Here is a 12,570-nt window from a genome sequence, read left to right on the forward strand (position 1 = left end):
AGGTGCATATAATGTATTCACTAGAATGTGCAAAAGAAAACGTTATCTGCTAAAATCACAAATAATTGTAAGTCATATATACCCTACTAGATAGTGAACCCACCTTTGTAGTACTGTAAATGCAATATAAAGGTGAAACAATTATAATTGAAAATACAAATAACGTATACCCTACCTTTATCCCTACATTGTGGTGCTGCAAATACTAAATATACAGTACATAGATGTCCATACCTAAATGCGTGATCAACATGAAAGTTCATATACTAAATAGTGTCCAAAGAATGTAATTTCCAGTGATTTCCACATCGTGTCAGATGTTACACGTATAGCTCTGGATAAAAATTTTGAGCATGACACAAATTTTAATTTTCACAAAGTCTGCTGCTTCAGTGTTTTTTAGATCCTTTTGTCAGATGTTACTATGGTATACCAAAGTATAATTACAAGCATTTCATAAGTGTCAAAGGCTTTTATTGACAATTACATTACGTTTATGCAAAGAGTCAATATTTGCAGTGTTGACCCTTTTTTTTTTTTCTAGACCTCTGCAATTTGCCCTGACATGCTGTCAAACAACTTCTGGGCCACATCTTGACTGATGGCAGTTCATTCTTACATAATCAATGCTTGGAGTTTGTCAGAATTTATGTGGATTTTTTTGTTCACCGCCTCTTGAGGATTGACCACAAGTTCTCAATGGAATTAAGATCTGGGGAGTTTCCTGGCCATGGACCACAAATGTTGAAGTTTTGTTCCCCAAACCACTTAGATATCACTTTTGTCTTATGGCAATGTGCTCCATCATGCTGGAAAAGGCATTGTTCATCACCAAACTGTTCTTGGATGGTTGGGAGATGTTGCTCTAGGAGGATGTTTTTGTACCATTCTTTATTCATGGCTGTGTTCTATTGTTTCTTTTGTGGTAAAATTGTGAGTGAGTCCACTCACTTAGCTGAGAAGCAATCTCACACATGAATGGTCTCAGGATACTTTACTGTTGGCACAGGTTACTTTACTGTTGGCAGGACTGATGGTAGCGCTCACCTTTTCTTCTCCAGACAAGGTTTTTTCCGGATGCCCCAAACAATCATAAAGCAGAGAAAATTACTGTACCCCAGTCCTCCGCAGTCCAATCCGTGTAATTTTTTCAGAATATCAGTCGGTCCCTAATGTTTTTCCTGGAGAGGAGTGGCTTATTTGCTGCCTTTCTTGACACCAGACCATCCTTCAAAAGTCTTCGTCCCACTATGTGTGCAGATGCACTCACACCTGCCTGCTGCCATTCCTGAGCAAGCTCTGCACTAGTGGTGCCCCAATCCCACAGCTGAATCAACTCTAGGAGATGGTTCTGGCACTTGCTGGACTTTCTTAGGCACCCTGAAGCCTTCTTCACAATAAGTGAACCTATTTCCTTGAAGTTCTTGATGATTTGATAAATGGTTGATTTAGGTGCAATCTTAGTAGCAGCAAAATCCTTGTCTGCGATTCCCTTTTTGTGCAAAGCAATGATGACTGCACGTGTTTTCTTGCAGGTAAATTAATATTCGTGTCATTTTCAAAACCTTTGGCCAGGGCTGTAGATTGTTCACTAAACCTTGCTTAGTGTCAAAGGAATTTGGAAGTGGAAAAGACCTCCTAAGGAGTTATTACAGAAGTATATTATATACCTGTATGAGAATATAAGTTTGGAATTAAGGTGAGTGGCCATTGCACATGGTGTGTGGAGCACTTTATTTAAAAGGCACTAATCAAGGTGGAGTGAACAGTCTATGTGTCAGTATAAATAACATCTGACATGGTGTGGAAAAAACTGGAAATCACATTCTATGGACATTATTTAGTTTGCGCATTCTGCATGGGTACATTGAGATAGCACTTGTTATTTAGCTGTTTTAGTTTATATTGACGTTAGGACAGTGGTAGAGGAATGGTTAGTCTTAGCCCCCTTTTACATATGGCGGATCTGCTTTACTCAGCAGGGGATCTGTCTGCTGACCCTTTTGAGCAGAGCAGGGCGGATGATAGATCCATGTCTGCTTACCTTTAAAGGGGCCCCGTAGAACTCCAGCTCAGTAGTAAGGCCACTCAGCAGATCCTCATCTCACTGGTACTCTCATTCAGCAGATCCCCAGCTTATTAGTACCCTGATTCAGCAGATCCCGTGCTCAGTAGTACTTCCAGCTCTGCTGATGCACCATTCAGTAGTACCCACAACTTTGCTGCTGAACCGTCACTCACTAGTAACCCCTGGCTTTGCTGATCCCCCATTCAGTAGTAATCCTAGCTTTGCAGATCCCCCACTCAATAGTAACCCCCAACTCTGCTGATCCCCCACTAAGGTTTATTCCCAGCTCTGCTGATCCTCTGGTTTGCTGATCCTCGTCTCTCTCTGGTCCCCGCTCACCTCCTGCTATATTGCTCTTAGGCAGCACACCATGTGTGACATTGTTAGTTTCTCCTGTTCCCCCAGCTCTGCTGATCCTCTGCCACTCAGCTCTCATTCTCCGATTCCTGCTCACCTTCCACTGTAACATTCCCACGTTGCACACCACATGTGCCGTCTGCTAGTTGATCCGCTCCAGTCTGGACCCCGTTCATCTTCCTGCTGTTCCACACTGCACACCAGATGTGGCGTATGCACCCGACACTTGCAGAATGCATACACATAAACTGGAAGTGACGGCTGAGGACGTATTTCCAGTTCTCTTGTTGATTTCCCATACCGGCAATACCTCCAAAACAAAGTGAAACTAAATCTGAATAAAAGCCCCTCAAAAGCTGCAACTGTCAAGCTTTGTCATAGACTTCTACGGAGGCTTTATAGAAGCTTTGAAGCACCAAGAAAGCAACATGGGGTATAATTTTTGAAGTAAAGCAAACACAATAGTGAAAACAGGACTGTAAGCCTTCCATTTTATTTAGTGACAGGAGCTTTGATTGACATTCAGAGTGCTTTAAAAAAAAGTGTGTCCAATGCCATATTTTGAAGAATGTGTAAACAGATCCTTAAGAGTTGCATTCTTCCTACTTACCACCCCTGTAATGGGCATTTTTTCTATTGACCCCCAAATAATTGGTTTTAGTAAGGGTTTCACAAGATATGAAAATTATTTTAGAGGTTCCTCTGGTGTAAAAAAAATAGTTGAGAAAGGTTGCTCTAAATGTTGAATGGGTCTTCAAAGAAGTGAGGGAAAATCTTCCCAGTGGGAAGACAGATGGCAATAAAAACCTAACAGAGTTTATAACTCCACACTCTGCTAAAAACTATTTTTATTGCTGTGTCCCTGTTGAGATTTTCCCTCACTTCCTATTCTGTCTGACACCTAGCAAATAGACACGAAGCAAGGAACATTTCCCCAAAGGGGATACAAACATCAATTTTGAAAATGACAGAGGTTCCATGCCTTCAAGGCTTTATCCAAAACTAAAAAAAAGTTTTGGCTGGGTGTGAAGTCTGTGGATGACACCTGGCACTTTGTAAAATTTCCATAATAGCATGAAAGAATAAAAGAAAAGAAACTGTTAAACTTTAAATCTTGACAGGCATGCTGTGAAATAATCCAGTGTGAGGGAAAGGGGTGGCGCACCATAAAAGGTTCAGTCTGAACATCCGTCATATGTCAGTTTTATAGGAGCACCCTGGAGACATGAGGATTTATATTAAGCGTCAGTAATTTAAATTTAAATAAATTCTGTTGATGCTAAGATATTTGTTTTAAAATAGTTTATGCTGACAACCAAGGCACATGAAGGCTCATGCAGCATGCTGATAAAAAGAGTGCAGTTGCTTATGATATGCTTCTATCCTAAGGGCCACCATACATGGATCAATTTACTCTCATTCAGCCTCGGGGATGATCGAAAGAAAATCACCTGATTACCATATACACTGCTGGCAATTGTATTCAAAAGTAAAGGTCAATAAGCAGCTAAACCGATACCTTGAGAGTCTTTTAAAGAGGATCTTCATCCTCAGGAGAGACGCAGACTCAGGAGAGAGGCGCGCTAGCTGAACCAGGAACAGTTGGCATGTAAGCAGGGTGCAACCTAAGCTAGTTAGGTGATGCCCCAGACTGCAGGATGAGGGATAACTGTTTCCTGGGGCTATTTCTTTGGTGGGTTTTTTTTGGGTTCGACACACTGCTCTTATGCATTATAAAGAGGACAGTGATCCAGAGCCAGAGAGAGAGAGAGAGCCTGCTGCATGGGAAAGCCAGCAAGAGAGAGAGAGTAGAGAGTGACGCTATACCTTCTAACATCTTTGGAGACTGCCATCATGTAGGAGAACTGCTGAAACCTGGGGCTCGCCCCAAAGACACCAGCTACTGGAGACTGCCATGCAATGGACTGTCACAGAGGGGACTCTGACTATACAGGTATGCTGGGGCAGCACACAAGCTTGAGTTAGGGATTAGGGACATAGGAAAAAGGACTATTCATGTCTGTAGGGCCATATTTTTGTCACTTTTTCTAAGTAAAGGGTTGAAACTTTGCTTTTTTGCCTAGTCTAAAGTCGCTAAAGGAGTGTATTGAAAGTAACTGGCACCACACATAGTCTCCCTTTTGGGTCACTAAGTACATGAGGGTATGAAGACAGCACTATGAGTTATCCTAGTGTAAAGTCAGTCAAATGGTTACCATGGGTTACAGAAGCCAGTAGTCAGCCAAGCAGCTTGTCATTAGCATGTATGGATGGCAAGGGAGAATAGCCTTTAGCAGCAAGGGAGATGTTGTCAGGACTCTGTCTGCAGCCATCTATCTTCCATAGCAATGGGAGCAGATCGGCACCACTGAGGTCCCCAACCTGTGAAGAGGTATGGGGAATCAATTGCATGCAAGGAGCCCACTCTAGACGCACCGTGGGTTCCACTCCACTGAGAGAGGTGGCGGAGAACGCCGGATGGGTGGATGTGGACATAACCTCAGCATGTCCCTTCTAATTGCAAGTTACAGTGAGAGTGTACATTGACATGGGAACCCGAGAGTTAACAGGAGGACAGTTATTGTGCAAGTGTACACAGTACACGGCCATCTCTAATGTCAGAGGCCCACCCTAAGGTCCAGTGTTCCCTGACGATGGCCTCAGCATTGTCCCTGGGCATTGATGGAATCGGCATAAGTAAAGGTACCCCATATGCAAGGAAAGTGTCCCTGTTACAGGTGTGCAGCAAAGCCCAGAAGAACCACTCCAGGGGCAATCCTCTCATGTAACCCAAATTTTGCATCCAAGAGTTAATGGGAAAGCATGGAGGAAAGGTCCATCAGGAAGACCTCTTGATGATGTCACAATCAATATGGTAGCACGGGACTGAGAGATAGTGGAATACAAGAGTCTCAGTGGGACAACATTGGATCCTTTGGGGGGGGGTGAGTATCAGAAATGTGTTACCCAGACCACCCCGTAAAGTGGGGGAGTGTTGGCCGCGTAGATCCTCTTCAATCATCCAACTGAAGATGGCACGAAAAGCAAAGGACGACCAACATATTTTGGGGCCATAAAATCCCCCTTCATCAGTGTTAGGTGGAATAGCAGTATATTGAATGGACTCACAAGTGCTCCTGTGCAGAGTGTTTTGCAGTGAGAAAAACTTGGGGAGAACAATTAGTTTGCAAGGGAAAAGGCCCAATGGCGCTGAGAAGATGCAGTCACTGTTCAGACAATAATTTACCACCCTGCTCCTTTGAATTTTAAAGTGTTATTAAACCCACAACAGTAAAATCAGTCTGTACATGCAGTAAAGCATACTCACTGTGTAACCTAAGGGGTTAACCCTCCACATTGTGTAAAAAAGGACATTTGATCCTGTCTTCTCTGATCCTTCCCTTCTTCTACTGTCCCCAATCTATCTGTTGATAGTACAGAGCTATAGGAGCCACTCTGCACATGCTCACGTTAGTGTGTATGGCTAGATATTTTTTTTTCTTTGAGAGGGTGCATGTGATCAGCACAGGTCCAATCAGACAGATAGGGGTTATGCAGCCTCATAGGACAGTCAGAGAAGAATGAAAACTCCTCCTACAAGCTTTAACCAGTGCTGGGCCAGACACTGATAGACACAAGACTGCCAAGAAAATGTATTTAGCAGTTTATATTTGCTAAAATAATTGCATTTCCATGTTCTGTGTACTGTGGGAGACCAGATATAGTGAATGCAGGGTCCTGGGTTTAATAAAACTTTAAATTGACTTATGTTGAGCCAGGTTCTAATTGCAAATTTTGTCCAGTTCAGCAGGAAATCTGCAAGAGGTTTTAGCTGTCTATGGGGTCTTAAGCATGCATCAGCTCAGACAAGAGCATTTCTTGATCACACTATTTCATAAGTACGACTGACCCAAAAACAAAAATGTAATATATTACAGCTTACCGGTTCTTAGATATGGTGGCTGCATTTGTTTTCTTTTTTTTCCCAGCTTTTTTTCCTTTATTTTCACCTGGTCATACACTTTATCCATGTAATAAAGTGGAGTTCCACTCACGCTGTCAAAAAATAAGTCAGCTGCTACAAATACTGTAGCTGCTGACTTTTAAAAAACAGCCACTCACCTGTTCCTCGGTGTGTCCTCCTGGTCTCAGTGGGCGAGTTTGACAGGTAGTGTTGCCTGCCAAACTCTACAGCCCAAGTTAAAGCGGAGTTCCACTCAACCTATCAAAAAATACAAGTCAGCAGCTACAAAAACTGTAGCTGCTGACTTTTAAAAAACAGCCACTTACCTGTCCCTTGGTCCTGTGGTGGGTCCCCTACAGCCTGTTTCACCGGCTGTCCTGGATTCCAGGAGGCCGGCATCTTCAGTATGGGCACCTAGTTGTGATAGCTTGTGGCTTCACAGCCGGGTGCCCACTGTGCATGCGCGAGTAGCACTGCACTTCATGAATGGTCCTGTAGTCTTCTGGGACCTGTCACGTGTCCGAAAAGACTACAGGGAGGGAAGGAGGGAGGACACCTACCGCTTCCGATCGCCTAGGCCATCGAACTGGAAGTGGAAGCGGGTACTTGTCAAATTCGGGTACCCGCTCCCCCCCGCCCCCCAAAGGTGCCAATCCTTAATGGGGAGCAGGGGAGCAGTCCTTAAAGTGGAACTTCCCCTTTTTTAGGTGGAGTTCCGCTTTAATGAATATAGGGCTGTATTAATTTGTCCTATACACTATATTTCAAGTACACCGACCACCTTTATCCCGTGTGTAGTTGTAGCTCTCTTCAAGCTTCCGTTACGCTTTTATATAGCCGTAACAAGACTGAATAAAAATGATATTTTTCTCTGCAGGTTGGAGCACGTCCCCCTATAGATTCTCCCCTTTGTTTTCCCCTAGAGCCTTCTAGCAGCGGTATGATTAGAATTCTATCATGCACAGTGTGAAAGTATCCGAAATGACTTGTGAGTGAAAGGTAAGGGAATTGTGCTGTGGGTTAGCCGATATTGCAGAACGAGTTCATACTCTTGTCAGACAAATTCACCTTTGAATAATCGAAACAAGAATTCTTGATCAAGGCAGAGACAGTTGGAATGAAATATGATATACTGATATGCCTTAAGCAACATTGTCAGATGACTGGCAAGTCGAAGTTCATTCCTTCCACAAATTAACAATAGCGTGCGTGATTTGATTTATTCCGAATCTGATATTGAACTGATTTACACCCTCATTTCTCATGTTATATTAAAGCTGAACTCCAGGCACACAGCTAAATACAGACCAAATACATAGTAGAGGGATATTTACCTGCCAAAGGATTTCTAGTTCTGTCCCTTCAAGTCTGAGATTTAGGCCTCATGCACACTGGGCATTTTTGCAGCCACTTTTAGAGGCATAAGGCATTTTTTTTTAACAGTTTCTAACTGGCCCTCTATGTTATCCTATGTGTCTATACACACAGACTTTTAGAAGCTTTTAGTAGCAGTAGCGTTTACCAGCAGGATAAAAACCTCAGGGCCAGTGCGCCCAGGAGCAGCAGCGTTTTGGCATAAAAAACATTTGACACGGCTAAATGCTAGTCATGTTTAGTGCTTGAGCGTTAATTCATTTCAATGGATAGAATAATTGATCATTCTGGCCAAGGAAATGAATTCACGCCCAAGTGCTTGACGCTTGTAAACACGCCTAAGCGCTTGTAAAAGCATTAGATACTTATTTTTAGGCGTTTGTTTCTGCAAAAACACTGCTGCCAGTTGACAGCTTCTAGGAGAGTTTTTTTTTTAACCACTTCCCGACTGGCCGTTCTATATAAACGGCCGGACGGTGGCAGTGCAGGGTAGGGTGGCTGTTTATAAACGGCCTCCCCGCACCCTGCTTGTGCGCGCTCCCTGGGAGCGCACAGCACTGCGATCCGGTGCCCGCTGTGTCCTCCGGACACAGTGAAACACCGATCATCGGATGGGACCTGTACGAGGTCCCGATCATCTGATCACTGATTGGCCAATCAGTGATCACATGCAAAGTAGTAAGCAAGATGTCACTTGTGACATCATTGCTTACTACGTGTGAAATATGTGAATGATCACAGAGGTCACATGGTACAAGGCTATTCACAACAGCCTTGTACCATGTGACAAGCTGTGACCAATCACAGCTCACTCAGTACTTTTCCAATGACTGCAAGAATGCAGACAGAAAAAAAGAGAAATGATTGCTTTTACATCCTATATGAGTGTAAAAAAAAAAAAAATCTTCATCACCCCCCACAAGTAGTACAGTGTCATCATGGTGACACTGTACTGCTAGGGTGACAGTATGTAAAAAATAAAAATAAATAATAATATAAAAAAATAAAATAAAATGTAAAACAAAATGTTTAAAAATTATAATTTTTGGTTATAAACTAATTTGGATTTTTTTTTTTTACTAAAAAGATAACGGAATAAATTTTGGCCAAGATTTATGATGAAATATTATTTATTTGCAAAATTTTATGAAAAAAAAACCTTTTTTTCAAAATATATGGACCTTTTCATTTACATAGCAAAAAAAATAAAAATCCCAGCAGTGAATAAATTCCACCAAAATAAAGCTTTATCTGTCTCAAAAAAATGGTAAAAAATAAATTTGGGTACAGTGTTGCATGACCGCGCAATTGTCATTCAAAGTGTGTTAGCGTTGAAAGCTGAAAATTGCCCTGGTCAGGAAGGGGTAGAAGTGTGCGGTCTGGAAGTGGCTAATGTCCTGTGTGCACGAGGCCTTATGCAGGCCATAGACGGGTCAAAAACCATCCATTTAAAAAAACAAACGAAAAATCGGTTGTTCAATAGGCCGACGTTACCACCAACGGTAAGAAAAATCGGCAGATTTTCATCGTGTCTACGGCCGGCATTTAATTACTTCTGTCCCTTGCAAGGAGCTCCACTGTTATATTTGACATGAAAAAGTCTTGCGGTTGCAACAATGTATCCATTTGTATCCATTTCGGATACAGATGTTTTTATTTGGATACAAATAGATACATTGTTGCAACTGCAAGACTTTTTCATGTCAAATATAATAGCGGACTGGAATTCTACTTCTTTTTTCTTTCTCTTCTTCTTGCAGGTCACGGCTCATGTGCAAATTTTTTATCGGTAAAATGATCGGCTGGATTTTTTTGGATCGGCCGAAAGTTGGATTTTTTTCCAACTTTACCGATAAAAAAAATGTGCCAAAACCCTGAAAAATGGCTGACCAATTAACCCATTAACGGTGCGAAAATCGGCCGATTTTTTTTTTTTTCTGCCGAAAAATCGGTCAATTTTTGACCTGTCTATGGCCTGCATTAGGCTCTGTATACACCTATGCAGTTTGCTTTTTGTCCATTTTGCAGTGCTTTTTGCAGTTTGTTTTGCATTTTTCTACACACGTATTTGATGCATTTTGTTCAGCCCTTTTTTTTTTTTTATGTGGAATTTTTTATTTGCTGGGCAGAATAAAAATGCAAAACGCAGAAAAAACACGGCTAAAACACACTACCGTGCATTTCAGCAGACTCTCCATTGAACTTTGGAATTTACCTTTTTTTAATGGTTGAACTGGATGGACTTTTGTCTTTTTTAAGCCAGACTAATAATGCAGGCCATAGATGGGGAGAAAAACGGACGATTTTTCGTCCGAAAATAAAACCGGCCGATTATCTTATCGTTAGTGGACGATTTTGTCGGCCGTTTTTCGTGTATTTTGGACTTTCAGATTATCGGTGATGTTGGAAAATTTTCGAAAAACGCCCGACTTTATCCTCATTGATGGTCAAAAACGAACGATCGTTTTCCGAAAAAGGATCACAAAGGCCACAAAATGACATCATTTCCCGTTATAGGTTACTCATTAATCGGCCGATTTTCGTAATAATTGGTGGTCAGGTAAGTTTTTTAGACCGACCGATAGTTCGTTAATCGGCCGAAAATCTGCCGTTTTTCTCCCCATCTATGGCCTGCATAATGCCCCGTACACACGATAAGAAAATTGTACGAAATATTTTGCGGAACCACTGATCGAACGATTTTCTCTTTGTTGATGAACAGGATGTTTTAACCGATAACGATATTGTGAATGAAAAAATCCGGTCGAACAATAGTGAAAAATGTTGTCGTTTTGCATATGAACGACAGATTTTCTATGCGGTGGTATGACGGTCGTACGAAAAAAATCTATCAAGCGCTATCATGCATGAGCGGAAACAGAAGATGACCCGGATGTTTATGTCCAAGGAATCTTCAGAAACACGAATGAAAAATCCAAATGTTAAAAGTAGATTGGCGTAATGAGATCATGAAACCAGAATTGTGCAGATTATATTTTATGTATCACTATTTATGTATATACTGTAGGTCATGTAATAAACGATATTATACTCATTGCTAGTAATTGTGTATATCGCTCGTTCTGGGTGGAAGAGCGTGGCTACAAGGTCACACACACACTGCATCACTTCCACTTGTATCGAAGACGTCAACACTACGTATTGCCCGCCAAACGATTTTTTTAGATTGGTTAATGTGGGCCATGCTTTCAACCAACGAACGAACACCTCTCGGTGGTCGGATGACCAATCGGTCGATTTTCTAATCGTGTATTCCCACCTTAACTATGTAATTATGTAACTCTATTGTAGCAAAAACGCTGCTTTTTGCTTTAAAAAAAACTCCTGACCCTTTCCAAAAGTGCAGCAGCTCAAAAAAGTATAGATGTGAACATGTTCCATAGGAAACCATGTTAAATGGACTGTAGTGCATTTTTGCAAAAAGCACTAAAACCGCATTGGTGTGAACAGAACCTTACACAGCTCTGCCATACACACACACAGCCCCATCTGGCAGGGCAGGAGACCTGTTTTTTCTCTGCTGCAGTTAATGCTCAACTCTGGGCACAATAACATTCATCTAAATATATTCTTCAATAGCCACAAAGGATAGAAATCCACTTTGTGGGCACCAAATGCTTTTGCAATCCCAGATATTACCTTGTAAAGTAACAGTGACATCATCACTGTGCCGTACATTGCATGTGTACATTTTTGAAGAATTTAGGCAGTGTAAGTAGCAGAATTTGACCTGGTATCAACGTCTTTGAGTCCCTGCACAGTATAGCTCAACTTGGGAGAATGAAAATCCGTATAGGGAGTCAGTTAGTTGTGCTGCAGTACTCCTGTGCTAACCAGGGACATGCTGATGACAGAAGAAAGCAGAGTGAGACCAGGCCAGTTCTGACATACAAGGGTGTATTTACCACAAGGCAAACAAGGCAATTGCCTAGGGCAGCATTTTTCAGGGGGGGCAGCACCGCTCCCCGGAAGAAGGGACACATGTGGCATGGGGACCTGGTGGGATCCGAGAGAGGCTGCGGGCTGTTTGACGGTGTATGCAGAGCCTGACCCAGGGGATGTCTGGAGCAGTGAAGGTGACTATCTTTCTCTCTCGCTAGGGGGGGGGGGGGGTGTGTGGCCGGTGTGTGGAAGGTAGTGGTAGTGGAAGGCTTTCTCGGGTCGGCGGGGGGGTGGTGTTGGTTGGTGTCAGGCTCTCTCTGCGGGTGGGGGGGGTTGGGGGGGCAGCCGAATATTGTGTTGCCTAGGGCAGCACAAAACCTAAATACACCACTGCTGACATATCTCTCACATGTGTAAAAAGTGTGATCATTATCGGGGTAACAGGTAAGATGGAAGATGAGAATGGTGGGTTTTGCAATTCTTTTGTGTCACACAGTATTTGTGCAGCGTCTTGTTTTTTTTTTCCGTACATTTTTTGGAAAAAATACACTTTATTGAATTTTAGTGCACACAAACACAATTTAATCCCAATTTTTTGTAAAATATAAAAGATGATGTTATGTAAACAGATACCTAACAAGACTCTCTTTAAAATGGAACAGCGCATAAAAATCTCCATAGGCAATGCTTTTAAAGCCTTTACAGGTTACCAGGTTAGAGGTATACAGGAGGTCTAGGGCTAGAATTTTTCCTCTCGCTCTCACGTTCGCGATAATACCTCACTTGTTTGGTGCGAACACCGTTTACATATGTGTGCCGGATTTACATATGCATTTGCCTTTGAGCATGGGTGCTTTCATTTTTTTTATTTTATTATTTATTTATTTTTACTTTTTTTTTTTAC

At 42.1% G+C, this 12,570-nt stretch overlaps 1 long non-coding RNA gene across 1 annotated transcript; it reads left to right on the top strand.

The window, feature by feature from the left end:
- The first annotated feature begins 553 nt into the window (after positions 1-553).
- LOC149443998 (uncharacterized) lies at positions 554-10,818 on the top strand. Its single transcript, XR_016306567.1, has 2 exons — positions 554-7,388; positions 10,486-10,818. It is a non-coding gene; the product is annotated as an uncharacterized LOC149443998 (long non-coding RNA).
- Positions 10,819-12,570: the final 1,752 nt, after the last annotated feature.

This window comes from Staurois parvus, unplaced genomic scaffold (genome assembly GCF_062004578.1).
Source record: "Staurois parvus isolate SC_StPar_1 unplaced genomic scaffold, SC_StPar_1.0 ptg000818l, whole genome shotgun sequence".
NCBI classification, from domain to species: domain Eukaryota; kingdom Metazoa; phylum Chordata; class Amphibia; order Anura; family Ranidae; genus Staurois; species Staurois parvus.